At 44.5% G+C, this 14,164-nt stretch overlaps 1 protein-coding gene across 9 annotated transcripts in view; it reads left to right on the top strand.

Moving 5' to 3' along the window:
• Positions 1-4,033: 4,033 nt before the first annotated feature.
• The window catches only part of MBNL2 (muscleblind like splicing regulator 2), a 108,762-nt gene continuing 98,631 nt past the window's right edge, over positions 4,034-14,164 (top strand). For 6 of the 9 annotated variants that reach the window (XM_032680748.1, XM_032680744.1, XM_032680742.1 and 3 more), the window contains exon 1: positions 4,065-4,182. The gene's annotated coding sequence lies outside the window, so the exon portion shown is untranslated. Of the gene's footprint in view, positions 4,183-14,164 lie in introns of all 9 variants that reach the window. The other 3 variants (XM_032680745.1, XM_032680747.1, XM_032680749.1) reach the window with 3 other exon arrangements.

Raw genomic sequence — 14,164 nt, 5'->3', positions numbered from 1 at the left:
TATGTAAGTCACCATTAATTATTCTATTTTCTTCATTACTGTTGGGGCTTGGCTGGTCCACAGAATCCTATTGTGGACATTACATTCAAATGACTGGAGGAGAGCAACAAGAATGATAGAAGTTTGGGAAAATGTGACAATTTGAATCAAAAAGAGAAGTTTGAAGGAATATAAACCTCATGATAGCTTTAAATATACATGTAAAAGAATGTTGCAAATAGGATAACATCAGTTGTCGTCCACAGTAAAAAGACGAAGACAAAATTTACTTAGGTTAATTTGCAGAAAGAGGGGCTTGCTAAAAAACTATCAATGGGCACACCAAGTTGCCTGAAGAGAATAGGCACTTCACTTGAGGTTTTTAAAAGCAAGACAAAAGCTCCTGTTGGATTTGGCCTGAAATACATTTAATCCTGCTTCACTGTGAGTAGATGCCTAATAGGAGGCCTCAGGAGATCCTATGTTTTGTGACATCAGCTGTGCACAAAACTTGTAGTGATGGAACATCCTATCGAGACTTTTTGCATATTTAACAACTTCTTCAGTTCTGCTTTCTCTCATCTAATGAAGATTAAAAAACCAATGTGCCAGGAAAAAAAGTTTTACAATCTCACTTCAAAGAATCACAGAATATGCCAAGTTGGAATGGACCCTCATGGATCATCGAGTCCAACTCCTGGTCCTGCATGGGACCATCCCCAAGAGACACTCTGTGTGCCTGAGAGTATTGTCCAAACACTTCCTGAATTCTGTCAGCCTTGGTGTTGTGACCACTGCCCTGGGGAGCCTGTTCCAGTGCCCAACCACCCTCTGGGTGAAGAACCTTTTCCAATGTCCAACCTAAACCTTCCCCGACACAACTTCAGGCTGCTCCCTTGGGTCCTGTCACTGGTTACCACAGAGAAGAGATCAGTGCCTGCTCCTCCTCTTCCCCTCACAAGGAAGTTGTAACCGCAATGAGGTCTCCCCTCAGTCTCCTCTTCTCCAGGCTGAACAGACCAAGTGCCCTCAGCCGCTCCTCATACAGCTTCCTCTCAGTGCCCTTCACCATCTTAGTTGCCCTCCTTTGGACACTTTCTAAAAGCTTAATATCTTTCTTATATTACATTGCCCAAAACTGCACACAATATTCAAGGTGAGGTTGCACCAGTGCAGAGCAGAGCAGGACAATCCCCTCCCTTGACTGGCTGGCAATGCTTTGCCTGATGCCCCCCAGGACATGGTTGGCCCTCCTGGCTACCAGGGCACTGCTGACTCATATTCAACTTGCCTTCAACCAAGACCCCAGGTCCCTTTCCGTGGCACTGCTTTCCAGCATCTCATTCCCCAGCCTGTCTGTACATCCAGGGTTGTCCCATCCCAGGTGCAGAATCCTGCACTTCACCTTGTTGAACTTCATACGGTTGGTGACTGTCCAGTCCTCTAATTTGTCCAGGTCTCTCTGCAGGGCCTCCCTGCCTACAAGGGAGTCAACAGCTCCTGCTAGTTTTGTGTCATCTTCCAGTCCTGCATCCAAGTCATTTATGAAGATGTTGAAGAGCACAGGGCCTATGATGGAGCCCTGTGGAACCCCGCTAGTGACACATCACCAGTCTGATGTTATCCATTCACTATTACCCTCTGTGCTCGACCCGTGAGCTAACTGCTCATTCACCACATGATGTGTTGATCCAGCTGTGTGCTGGACAGTTTATCCAGAAGGATTCTGGGAGAGAAAGTATCAAACGCTTTACTGAAATCCAAAAAGATTACATCAACTGGCTTCCCTTGATCAGCTAGGTGGGTTACCTTGTCATAAAAGGAAATCAGGCTGGATAAGTAGGACTTTCCTCTCCTGAAGCTGGCTGTGACCAATGACTGTGTTGCCTTTCAGGTCTTTTTCAATACTTATCATAGAATAATCTTCTCCATAACTTTACCAGGCACTGAAGTGAGACTGACAGGCCTGTAGTTTCCAGGGTCCTCCTTCTTCCTCTCCTTGAAAATCAGGACAACATTCGCCAGCTTCCAGTCAGCTGGGATCTATCTGGATTCCCAAGACCTCTCAAAAATCATAAGAGATTTTGTGAAGACATCAGCATCTCTTTGAGAATTCTGGGATGAATCACATCAGGCCCCATAGATTTGTAGGGATCCAGCCAGAGCAGCAGATCCTGCACAATTTCAGGGTCCACTGGGAGTTGATCATTCTCACAGCCACGGTCCTCCAGCTGAGGGCACTGAAACCCCCTTGGTCCATCATCTGTGTTGAAGACAGAAGCAAGGAAAGCATTAAACACCTCTGCCTTGTCTCTGTTCCTGTTTGTGAGGTGACCATCCTCATCCTGTAATGGGTCAATTATATTTCTATACTGCCTATTACCATTAATGTATTTGAAAAAACTCTTTTTATTGTCTCTCACATTTCTGGCAGCTTCAACTCCAGCTGAGCTTTGGCCGTATGAATTTTCTCCCTACAGTGGCAAGCAGCATCTCAATATTCTTCCCATGTCACTTGACATTGCTCCACTTATTTTCCTTCACAGAACTGCCATTCACCAAGATCAAAATCATACAAAAGGAGGGAAGGAATGGATAGAGATGTTGCTGTTGCTGCTCCTGGTCACCTATGGACTACCATCTTCAGCAGTGGGTTAAGCTGGAGCAGCAGTAGCAGATTTTTTCTTTTCTTATTTTCCACCCCTTTCAAAGCCATTGTCTCCTCCTACCAACAGGGAGAGGATGCTCACTGTACTTGGTGGCATCCTCAGCTAGGCTCTGGCTGGACTTTGTGTTTATTCCATTTTCCCTTTCAAGGTAGAGCAATATTACCATAGTTTTGCTCATTGGATATATTCAAACATTTAACCACGGGGTCTCCTTGAACAGACTGGTTAGAACTGGTTTCTAATTAGCCTTAAAATATTAATTCGTCACTCTGCTCATTACTTTAAAAAAAAAAAAAAAGGATTTTCTTTTTGTCTCTTTTTCAGCCTCCTAACACCAGAAGTATGTGGCTAAGTTGAAAGGGTCAGTTTCTTTCTCAAAATGTAACTCATTTTTCAGTAGCAGAAATCTGAATGTTCAGTTACTGATTCTTGTGGAAGACCTCAGGGACAGACTAAAGGAATTTAGTTGAAATTGAAGTGCAGCTGCTTTTTGATTTCTTTTCTACTCCACTGCCCTTACATTGGGATGCTGCAGCAGTTAAGATCTACTGAGGATGGGTTAGCTGTAGCCTCACCCCTGGATGTTGCCTGGCTTTCTGGAGAGCCTGTCCAGACCTGGCAATGAATTGCAGGGTTTGTCAGATGAGGTTTCAGCCCTTCGGGCCCGCAGGGCAGGGGTTTGCTGAGATCGTGGGGGGCCACAGGTCGCTGGGCACACACGGCCGGAGTTGTCAGTGCTCCAACAGCTCTTTTGAACCCCACCTTTAGCTTGATCTGCAGAAGAGCAGAAGCACAGTTCGATCGGCTGGAGGAAAACAGGGAATCAGAGGAGCTGCCCCTCTTTCTGGCTGAGTAATATTCCATGGCTTTTAGGGAAAGGTGTCAAACCATGTTCCAGGGACTGGGAGAAAGGGGCCAGAGGGGTACCCGGGGCCTGCACTAGCTGCTGTGGGTGAGGGAAGAGAACCCTTTTTGCCTTTGAACGACACTTCACGGGGACAGAAACTGCTCATGACTTCGGGCCAAAATGCGTGAAGAATGAACCCTGGGAACCAAGCCACGCGTTTGTTTCCTCCAGAAACCCGTCCACGATAACGGTGACACGCCATGGCTCCAGCAGGGAAAAGGAAGCCGAGCAACACGACGCAAAACCAGGATTTTGGCTACTCTGAAGCACCGCCCGGCGTTGCCCTCGTTGTTTTGCGGAGGAGACGCTCAGTAGGCAAAACACCGCGGGACCGGCCCACACTCCCGCCGGCCCGGAGCCCCAGCTCCTGTGCTGCCCTTGTGCTGCCGCTTCTGCTCCGGCCCCGGCAGGCAGCAGGACGGTACGGGCTGCGGCGGGCGGGACCGGCCCGGCCCCGGGGCGGTGCGAGCGGCGCTCGGCCCCGGCAGGGAGGGGCCGGACCGCCCCTACGCGAGGAGCCGCCGCCGTCGCGGTCGCGGCGGGAGAGGTGACAAGCCGCCGCTGCGCGGAGCCGCCTCCGCCCGGGTGGGAGAACCGGGTGTCCCCTGCTCCGCGCCCCGCTCCGAGGTAAGGCAACCGCCCGCGCCGCCTCCAGGTCCCCCCGCGCCGCCGCCAGCCCAGCCCTGCCCCGGGGCTGCTGCGGGGCCAGGGCGCGGGGACAGCCCGTGTCCTCTCGCCGCGGGGCCGGGCCGCGCGGGGACGTGGCGGGTGCGCGGCGGTGGCGGCGGGTCCTTGTCGTGCCCGGCGCCCCGCGGAGGAGCCGCGGCGGCGATGCCGCCGGTCCCGGGGGAGCCTGACGGCGGCGGCGGCCCGCGCCGCCTCCCTGCGCGGGGAGCTGCCGCCGCTGCCCGTCCCGCCACACCTGGTCCCTCGGTCCCTCCTGCCGCCGCCGCCCCGCCGCCGAGGGCGCAGGAAGGCGCCCCGAGCCCCCAGCAGCTCGGGTGCCCCCTGCCCCCGCCGCTCGCCTCCCTTTCGTTTTCCGAGGGGAGCCGCCGCGGCGTGGGACGGGGCGGGAGGCGGCGGGCGCTGCTGCCGGGCCGTCGCGTCTGGTTCAGCGGTGATTTATGGTTTTGTTAACTCAGCATTTGGCACGGGGTCCGAGCGGGGAGAGCGGCGAGCGGGAGTCATAACTTTGTGTTACTTCTGGAAGGGAAATGGAAAGGGCCCTGTGGGGCCGTGGCCGCCCCAGCGGCTTCCTCCAAACCCTCCCTCCCCGCTCCATGCCCGCCCGCTCCAGCCCTGCGGCCGGGGGCTCGCTGAGTCCAGCAGGGAATAGCGCTGGGCAGACTGGGGGTCTGTGGGGGGGCATGACACGGGATTGTCACCCGTGAAGGTGAGTGTGACAGGGGGAAAAAACTGTCAGAAAGGAAATGTTTTTGTTACTACTAGTTTTGTGTGGAAACACGATATATTTATTCCTTGTACGTACGTGTATTTGTCTACATATACACAGAACGTACACACGTATTTTCTGAGCTATGAGAACATTGCCTATAGGCTTCTGTTTCCAGATGTTTTGCTTTCTGTTTCTTTTGGGCATATTTGCATTTCTGCTGGAAGGAGAACAGGCAGCAGTAACGTGGCTGAATATGTATTTGAACAGTAGCATGGAACAACTTGTGTGCCTTTAATTCAGCTGCAGAGGATATCCATGTGGGATTAATATACTTAAGTGATCATGTCACACTGACGTATCTTGTTCAGACTTGTAGATTTTTAAAGTAGTGTGGACTTGTAGGTAGTGGTGGAAGTGTAATTAATTTTAAACATGTGACTTGGCCTAGTATGTATGATTTTAACATGGTATTCGTACCTTGGTAAATATGCATAGATTTAACCATCTGTCCTGTATTTTCCCTTTGTGCGTGCACGTACCATACTGCACAAATGAAAAAGGTACCTGTGGTAGGCTTTCGGGCCAAATACATATTTAAACTCTTCTGGGAAATGCTCTAAAGTTACTCTCAAGGAAAACATCTTTCATACAGTTTTTGAGTATGTTTAAAATAAATAAATAATAATAAAAAAAGATGGTCCAGCAGCATCAATTATATCAAATATGTCAATTTGTAACTTGTATTTGGTATTAATACTATTTGCATTCATCCAGTATAGCTGATACTGCTGCTGGAAGGCATGTAATTTTTCTTGCTATGGACAAGGCCCTTTTGTGTGGCATCAATCTCATATTTTTAGAGGGTGCATGAACCCCTGGGTAGACCCCTGCAGTTTTTCTCTCCCTGTGGTGAGAGAAAAGTAGTGCTGGGGTGCCAGCTAGTGTTGCTCAATTGGATATCATAGCAACAGAACTTCTGACACAGGCTGGAGCTCCCAGTTGGGGCACATCAGTCTTTGGCACCTGCCATAGTTGCTGGCTGGCGTATGCTATGGCTGATCTACATGTGAGTGAAATTTGGAATAGCAGTGGGCCACAGTGGTGTTTTGCACTAGTGTAAGGGTGTGTTTGTCTGTCTGTGCAAGGTAACCTGCAGCACAGTGCCTGTACAGTAATGTTTTCCTGCAGCTGAAGAGATGGGCTGTTTTGTTGAGGTATCCCTGCTGTCACCACAGGAGTGGTACTTCTGCATTGTGCAGATAGGTGGGTGGATGACATAACATGTCACTTCAACATACTTTCCCTCTGCAACTTATCTCCTTTATTATTTACGGCCCCCCCTCTGAAGAAATGGCCTGGTTTTAGTCCACAGAAAACCTGCCAAAATCTCAAATCTTTGGCATTGGTATGTTTGGGTTTGTGATGATGAAATCTTCATTTGAGCATCATTTTCTTAAATTTGGCTTTTACAGAATAACAGTTGTCATAAGAAGATTAAAAATAAAGTCTACTTGCTGCTAACACTTGGTGGGTGAAATTTCCATCTCTTATACTCCAGATGCTCTGCAGTTTCTCTGCTGGTTGCAGAATGTCTAGAATTGTAGTGTGCAATACTAAACAGACTACTTTTTCTTCTAACCTAGGAATTCTTAAACTGTGGTATACCTGCCATAGCAAAAGTAGTACATGAATCCTGCCACCAGTGGCACATGACTGCCATGTGGAGAACCTTCTTAGTCTTACTTTTCTTTGGGTTAAAAGCTTAGTTACAAGACACTGGAAAAAGTTCTGTTAACAATTTATGTTAGGAAGGAAAAAAAGCGTATTAAATTGGTATTCCCATTGCTGCCTGATGGTGTTAGATTTTTTGCATCCTATGGGTAGTTCTTGGAATCTCAGTAACACTGCATGATTATTTTACTCCTTAAGCTGCTGAGTAAAATTATAGAGCCTAATTTATTTTTAGATTTGGCATGTCCACACTGAAACTCATGCCATGCAAGGTGAATGAACAGTTTGCTTGTTTATATTGCCTTCACTCCCCTCACCCCCCTTTTAATAGGCACTCACAGGTCTTGCTGTAACTCTGCTGGAAGGTTTCAGAATTTGGTCCAACTTGACAATAAAAATAGAAATAAAGAACCACGAACCATATTAAACTTGTTATCAAAGAAGGTATTTTCGTGCTGTCAGTCATCAGGGTAGAAATCTCACTCACATGGCTCCAGCCAGTCCTACAATCACATTTATTGCTCTTCTGTAATTTTTTTTTTCTGACAGTTTATTGTTAGCTCTCTGTGGCTGAAGTACGCAGGGCAGATGTGAACATGCTCCCTTCCTCTTTGAAGAATTACAAAGTAACCTAGTTGGCTTCCAGATCACACTGTATCTTTCTTCATGTCCCTCTATCTTAATTCAGACTTTTCAGTCTACTTATTATTCCTTTCCAGAGGTCTTTTAGCAATTGAATCTTTGCTGGATCACTTTTCCCCTGATGAATTATTATTTATTTCCTTAGAGGCATCCAAGAGATAAAATGACTGATGGATTATTTTTTTCTCCTTCCCATTACCTTACTTCAGTATTCTCCCACGTTCATTTGCAAGCAGAGCTACTTAGAAAATGTTCATTAAAATGTCATTGAAGTGAAAGTCAGGCAGAGTGTTAATCCAAAATGCTTTTCAGTTTCAAGTCCCTCATTTCTGGTGAATAAACCTTTGAAAACAAAAACAATTTCTTTCTTTTCTGCTGCTGCTACTTCCCCTGTGCGTTTTGCTGTCTTGATCATTGTGGTCGGATTATTTATGATAACTGGGTCTGACACAATTGATTCGCTTGTGACTTTGGAGAAACACAGTATCAAAACACTCAACTAACTTTGGAATAAAAGTGTATGGCTCAATCAACTACAGGAGGAGTAGACCTCTTCAAAAATCTTACTATTGAAGAACTCAACAGTTTCTCTTGCCTTGCAGCTACACACCAATGTTTTTAGCTCACATCGAGTGACTAATGGCGATCATGACTGTCAGGGACCATTCCTCTGCGGAGCCCAAAGTAGCCCTGTTGCTGCCCAGGGCTGGGGCCACAGAGAGCTGTAAGATTGCAGGTAGGTGTTTGAGCACCGTGAAGATGCAGCCCAGAAGATGGGAGGATAATGGTGTGCAGCTGTGTTACTGGGGAAGGACATAACACATTCTGGAGTAATCAGATTTCTGAGATTGGAAGGCTTCATGGGCTGCCTGCAGTGCACTGGGGACGCAGATCACTCTTTGTCTAGATAGAGCTGAGGCAGCAATGCTGTTATTGAGTAGCATTTCACTATGAAAGTATAATGTCAGTGTAAAGTCCAGAAATACTTCTGACCTATGACCCGTTGGGATCATGTATCTTAAAGCAACAAAACCAGGGTCTGTCTGTCTGCAAACTCTTGACTGTTTTCCTCTGCTCACCACTGAATTCCAGGTTTAGGTTTGACTTCCCCTACTCCTCCTTGTTTGGGTGGCTACAGCTGTTTGTAATGAAGGGTAAATAGGTCTGTTGTGTCTCCACATTGGGAAAATTTGAGACTGTTTCTAGCTGATTCACCTGATGGTTTGACACTGATATTAGAACGCAGTGTATACAGAAATTGAGCTTTGTAGGTCTTTACAGGGGAAGGATCAAGTGATGGGGGAGCAGCTTCCCACTGCTGCCTGTTTCTCCATTGCCCTTAGTTTATCCAGGAAGGACCCAAACTGTTCATAATATTTTTGTGGTTCTTTTTGAGGTGTCCCCCCCTCCCTGGTGTGAGACAAATATTTCATGCCTGATGGTATCAAAAAGGAGGTCTGGGAGGTTGACTATATATCAGCCCATACCTCCTCTGACAGAAGATAATTTATAGTATGGGAAGATCCCTCTCCTCTCTAAAGTTTGGTGTCCCTGGTCTATAGCACTACGCTTATTTAAGTGCACCAACAGTTTGCTTTATTACTTATCTTTTTCATGAACAGGGGACTTGGCACTAGCCAGTGGTTGCTCAGGACAGTATATCCATGGTGAGTTTCTTCAGCAATGGTAGGACTGTCGTATTTTCAAGGAGAAAGAAGACTTCCATTTTGTTAATGATTTAAGACTGGAAGGAGTACGGATTGAATTCACAGGTCTCAGAGAGAAAAAAAAGACACCCTGTTTTAAGGTGCTACCATGTCTAAATGTGCTCGACTTGAGCAGTGTAAGCTGGCTGTTGGTGGATGTGAGCGAGGCGTGTTTTTGTTTCGTGAGGGGGCTTTCCAAGTGAGCAAAAGGTTTTCACAAAGTAGAGTATTTACTTGCTGTCCAGTATGTCTGTATGGACATCATAGGCCCTGATCATGGAAGGCCCTATCATAGGCTTTGATGCATTAGTTATTTCAGCATTTACCTGCCATTCTCTTTGGGAATTTCTGTCCTATGTGTGTGTATGGTGAGATACCAAAAACAGGGTGATTTTTGGAGTGTCTTACTGCAGTAGTGGTTGTCAGGAGTTGACTGTGGTTTTGATCACTACTAATATGTGAGCCCTTGCCCTGCTGTTGTTTGCAAGTGCTAAAAGATTTTGGAGTTTCTCACTCTTTGCTCTGCTGAGGCTTTCACTTGCTTGAAACAGGCGCTGCTCCTTCTGTAACTGCAATAGTGTTGTGATATCCATAATGTTCAACTCCTCTGTCAAGCATTAGGTCAAAAATATGATCAGCTCTGCAGGTGGGACCAGATGTGACCTGTGAAGGTGCCAAGGGGACTATGAGGAAACTGGCATTTTATTAAAAAACAGAAGAATGTGAGTTTGGGGGACTTTAGCATGTTCAACCTTGTCAATATATCCGTTGGAATTCCCAAGATTGATAATTCTGGGACATTTTGCTACCTTCTATTGCAAGATATTAATGCTAGCCTTCTTCAAACTGTTTGTTTATTGTAATTTTTAAGTGAATAAATGTTAGCTTTGGCTTTTCAGGTTAATGAAATCTAATAAAAGTTCCTTACTATAGGTACCTTAGATTTAATGTTTACAAAACAGGTGAATTAAGTACTACTTCTGTCTGCTTGTGCCTGGGGTTTGGACTCTGTATTCTGAGAAGGGGGAAAAAAAGACATGGGATGATATATATGTCATCTAGACATCTCTGGGTGATGCAATGTACATCAGGTATTTCACTCTTGGGATTGTGTCTTGCCTGTTGGCAGTTTAGAGGTATGTCTTATGTTACTCAATTCGTTCATTTAATTTCATAATGCTTTATGCTCTTTGCTTCCTGTTTGTGGTGGAGTGTATTTCTGCTGCTACCTGCAGCAGAAAGTATCTGATTTCACTGTTTCTTTTCGTAATTCTTTGAAAAGCCCATTCCATTTTGTACCATGGCAGATGAAGTGGGCTGTGTCATTCACATTGCTGGGTGCTACAGAAGAGGTTGTGATTCTTTTTGGAGGTGTAAGCTGTTGAATCCTGGGAATAGTTAGAACTGGATATGCCTCCTATGGGAGCAGTGGTGAGTGTGGACAGGAAGGATGAAGGCATAATGGTAAGATTAAAGCACATTCTCTCAGAAGGAGGTAGTGTCGGTGGCTTCAGTCAATCTTTTTTTTTTTTTTTTTTTAAATAACCTGTCCTTGCTGTTGTGAATTAGAGGAAGGGAGAAGAAAAATCTATCCACTTCCTGAGCTGTAAAGAGGCCTCTTGACTAATGGTATGGCAATAACTGGAGGCCAGAGATGGGTGGAGCTCGGTACTCCTGCCTCACGAAGCAGCAGAGCAGTTTGGTCATCTGAATTGTGTTGATGGCCTTGGGGCTGACAGGAGGATTATTACAGCACCGTTCTTGCTTTCTAAAAGGCTTACATCATTTTTCTTTACAAATTTCAAAGATGACTGAAGTGTTTTTTCTTATGTGATACCAGCAGTTCCAAACCTGCTAGAGTTGATCCCTGCTGCTGCTGAGTCCCTGATGGAGTTTGCTGCTGGAAACAAACTGGGATGGGGGAAAATGTGAGTCAGTGCAGAACTGTGCAGAAGGCTTTTAAGATTGAGATGATGAATTTTCTATACAGGAGGAATAACTTGAAACTGCTGTAGTTCCACTTAGCTTACTCCCGCAAGATTTTGTCAGTGGTTTCTTAGTTTCATATTGCTTTCTGCATAATAGACTGAAGCAGAATGAACGGGATATCTTTAAAAGTTAGGTTTTTTGGTTGGTAGGTTGTTTGTTGTTTTTGTTTTTGTGGGTTTTTTTGAGCTGCCAGTACTTTGGAAGTTACCTTGTCTCAAAAGGAAATCTTAGGAGATGGCTATAATTAGAAGCATCTGCATGAAATTTTGGGCTCTTTGAAGGACCTATAAAGAACTCTTATAGATAAGCACAGGTAACTTCATTTTTTATTGTTAGGTGGCTTGGCATGTCTTTGTAAAATGAAGGTGCATTCACTATGCAAAATACCTGAGAGTATTGAAATAGAAAGGTCTAAAATTCTGTGGACATTTCTGTACAGGATCCAGAGCTTTTAACCTATCCCTTCTGTCAGCAGTACAAAGAGGAATCAAAAGAAGTAAATGCAAAACGTCTGAGTGATAGTCCCTTATACATGCTGCCAATAGTAAAGGGAAAAGAAAGCTAGAAGTCTCTGTAGTTAATCCATTATGAATTGAGCAAATGGTCACAGTTTTTGTTAAAGGCACTTCTAGGTCAGATGAAGTCCTGTTGCCATGTCTAGATCCAGTGAGGAGCTACTTCTATGAACAGGGGTCTAGGTTGAGGGAACTAGGCTTCTTTAGTTGGATGGAAAGTAGGGTAAGGGACAGTCCAGTAGCTGTTTACAGCTACTAGAGGATGATTATGAAGACAATAGGACCAAACTCTACTTAGTAGTGCCAGATGACAGCAAGGGACCTTGACAACAAATTGTTTCTTTGGAGATTCAGGTTGGATGTTAGGAAAATCTTGTTACTAGGAGAGTAGTGCAGCACAGCAGCAGATCATCCAGAGAACCAAGTATCTGCCCTCTGAGCTTTTCAGAACTCACCAAGGCAAAGCCACTCTTGATGATAGTTTTCTCTTGAGTCAGAGGCTGGAAACCCTGAGGTTTCTTACAACCAAAGTTTCAAGTAGACTTGGCTCAAGTGAAGAATTTTTTAGACAACTTTGGATTGAGCTGACCAGCTACTGTGGGATGCCTGGTGGTAAATTTAATTTCATGTCCTCAATACAGCTTTTGTAGTTCATACAATAATGATTCAGTGAACTGTACTGAGATTAGTATTGTTGACCAAAGTATTCATGACCTGAGGACCAGCAGAATGTTTTTGTCCACGGGTTTCTTTTGGTCTCACCTGTCCCAGAGGGAAGGGGCAGAACTCTGATGGTTAATAATGCCCAAACAGGCAAACCCATGGGTCAGCTGAAAATAGCTTCAGGGGATGAGGTAGCACTACAATTGCCAAGAGGGCAGGTGGTCTGCAGTGAAATTTTACTTATGATCTTAAGTTCATAAGACTACATACCCTACAGCAAAAAAGCTGTGTAATCTTTATCTTTTTCTCTGCAGACCCCTTTGCTTAGTACTACCTTTAAGTAAACCAAAGGTAGCAGACAGGATACCTTCTATTCTTGTTTTGGCTCCACTAATATGTATTAGTGGCCATATTTTATCATTATTAGAATTGGTATGAGGGGGAATAGCCAAATGAATGGCTTTGTCAATTTATAACACTTTTTTTTTTTTTGAGAGCAAGGAAGAGGAGAGTCAAATAAAAATTCAGAAGAGATGAAGTACACTGTGTTAGAAAGCTGGATGCTATCCCCTTACAGGCATTTCCCTACAAATAAACTCTCCCTTCCATCTTTGAATCTCTGGTGAATGAAGCCCTGTATGCATTTTGATTTTTGAGGCATTCTTTCTGTAATTTACTTACTTTTTTCTGGGATTAAATATTAATGTGCACTACTTGAAACATGCTGTCTTCAGAGGTCATGCTTTTGGATGCCATTTTATCCCACACAGTGCTTCTGCTAGAGGACCTTGTTTCTTGCTCTTCATTACTTGTACTTGTTTACTTATTTTTTTCAGAGTGAAAACAATTCTTGTTTCTCTTTGTATGTACAGCTACTTATTTCTTGGTTTCTGTTACATGACATTAGGGAAACTGAAGATTCATGTCCATGTATGTAGTATTATGTGGCAGAGTAATTAGGTGAAGATCCACGTGTAATGTTTAAAAGCATTATACACCAAAGTATTTCTGACACTTCACAGTAGTGAAGAGAGCAAGCTGAAACAAAGCAACCTGTTTTGAGGTACAAATGGAAATTTGGTGCAAAACTCATGACTGAATGCATGTAAGTCTGATGTTTAAAGAAAAGCTGGCTTGTATGAACACACACACAGACTTCACAAAACAGAGCTGCCTGCTAACCAAAAGACTACTTGCTTGCCAACAGTTCACTTGGCATAGCTTTCTCCTACCTGTCATCCATACTTCACAGAAAGAAATAGAACCCTGTACTTTTATAGTCCAGGCCTTCTCTTCTTGCCAAAGTAATGCTTTGTTAATTATATGGAGTCCTCTGCTCTTACATGTGCAGGTTATTAATTGCTGTAAAGGGGTGAGGGATTGAATCCTACTCTTACTGATTTTAAAAAACAAAAATTATCCAGTTGGCTCATGTTTGCTGTAAAGTTTCCTGGAGCCTATTTTCTCTACTTACAGTGGAGATTGCTTGCTGATTTTCCTGCTTGCCCCTGAGCGTATACCCTACAGACTCAGGCTGTTAAGTGGCAGCTTGTAAGGAAATGGGAGGCAGCATCACCTGTTAAATAGCGTTGGGTTGTTTTACACCTGTATTGCAGTAGTGTGCAAAAACAATAGGGTAATTTTAATGAATTAGAAAGAGTGAGTTGAATTATTTTTGTGCTAATTGAAGATGGGAAAATTCAAAATGTAGCTTAGTTTCAGTGGCATCTTTTTCCCTTCGGGTTTATAATGGAGTAATAAAATAGAGCTTCTGGATTTAAAGGATAATTAGAGATTCTCATTACATCACTGGTTGGAAGATGTATTATTTGGAGGCATTGCTGGAATTACATGCAGGATTTCGAATACAATTGAGGTTGATAACTGAAGCTTCATAGAAGATTTTAAAAATATTTGTTTTACCTGCAGAAAACTTAATTGGAATACATCTCTCATGTAGTTATGTG

This window comes from Chiroxiphia lanceolata, chromosome 2 (genome assembly GCF_009829145.1).
Source record: "Chiroxiphia lanceolata isolate bChiLan1 chromosome 2, bChiLan1.pri, whole genome shotgun sequence".
Taxonomy (NCBI): domain Eukaryota; kingdom Metazoa; phylum Chordata; class Aves; order Passeriformes; family Pipridae; genus Chiroxiphia; species Chiroxiphia lanceolata.
The sequence above is the reverse complement of the archived record's forward strand: the minus strand, read 5'-3'. Positions and strand labels throughout refer to the sequence as shown.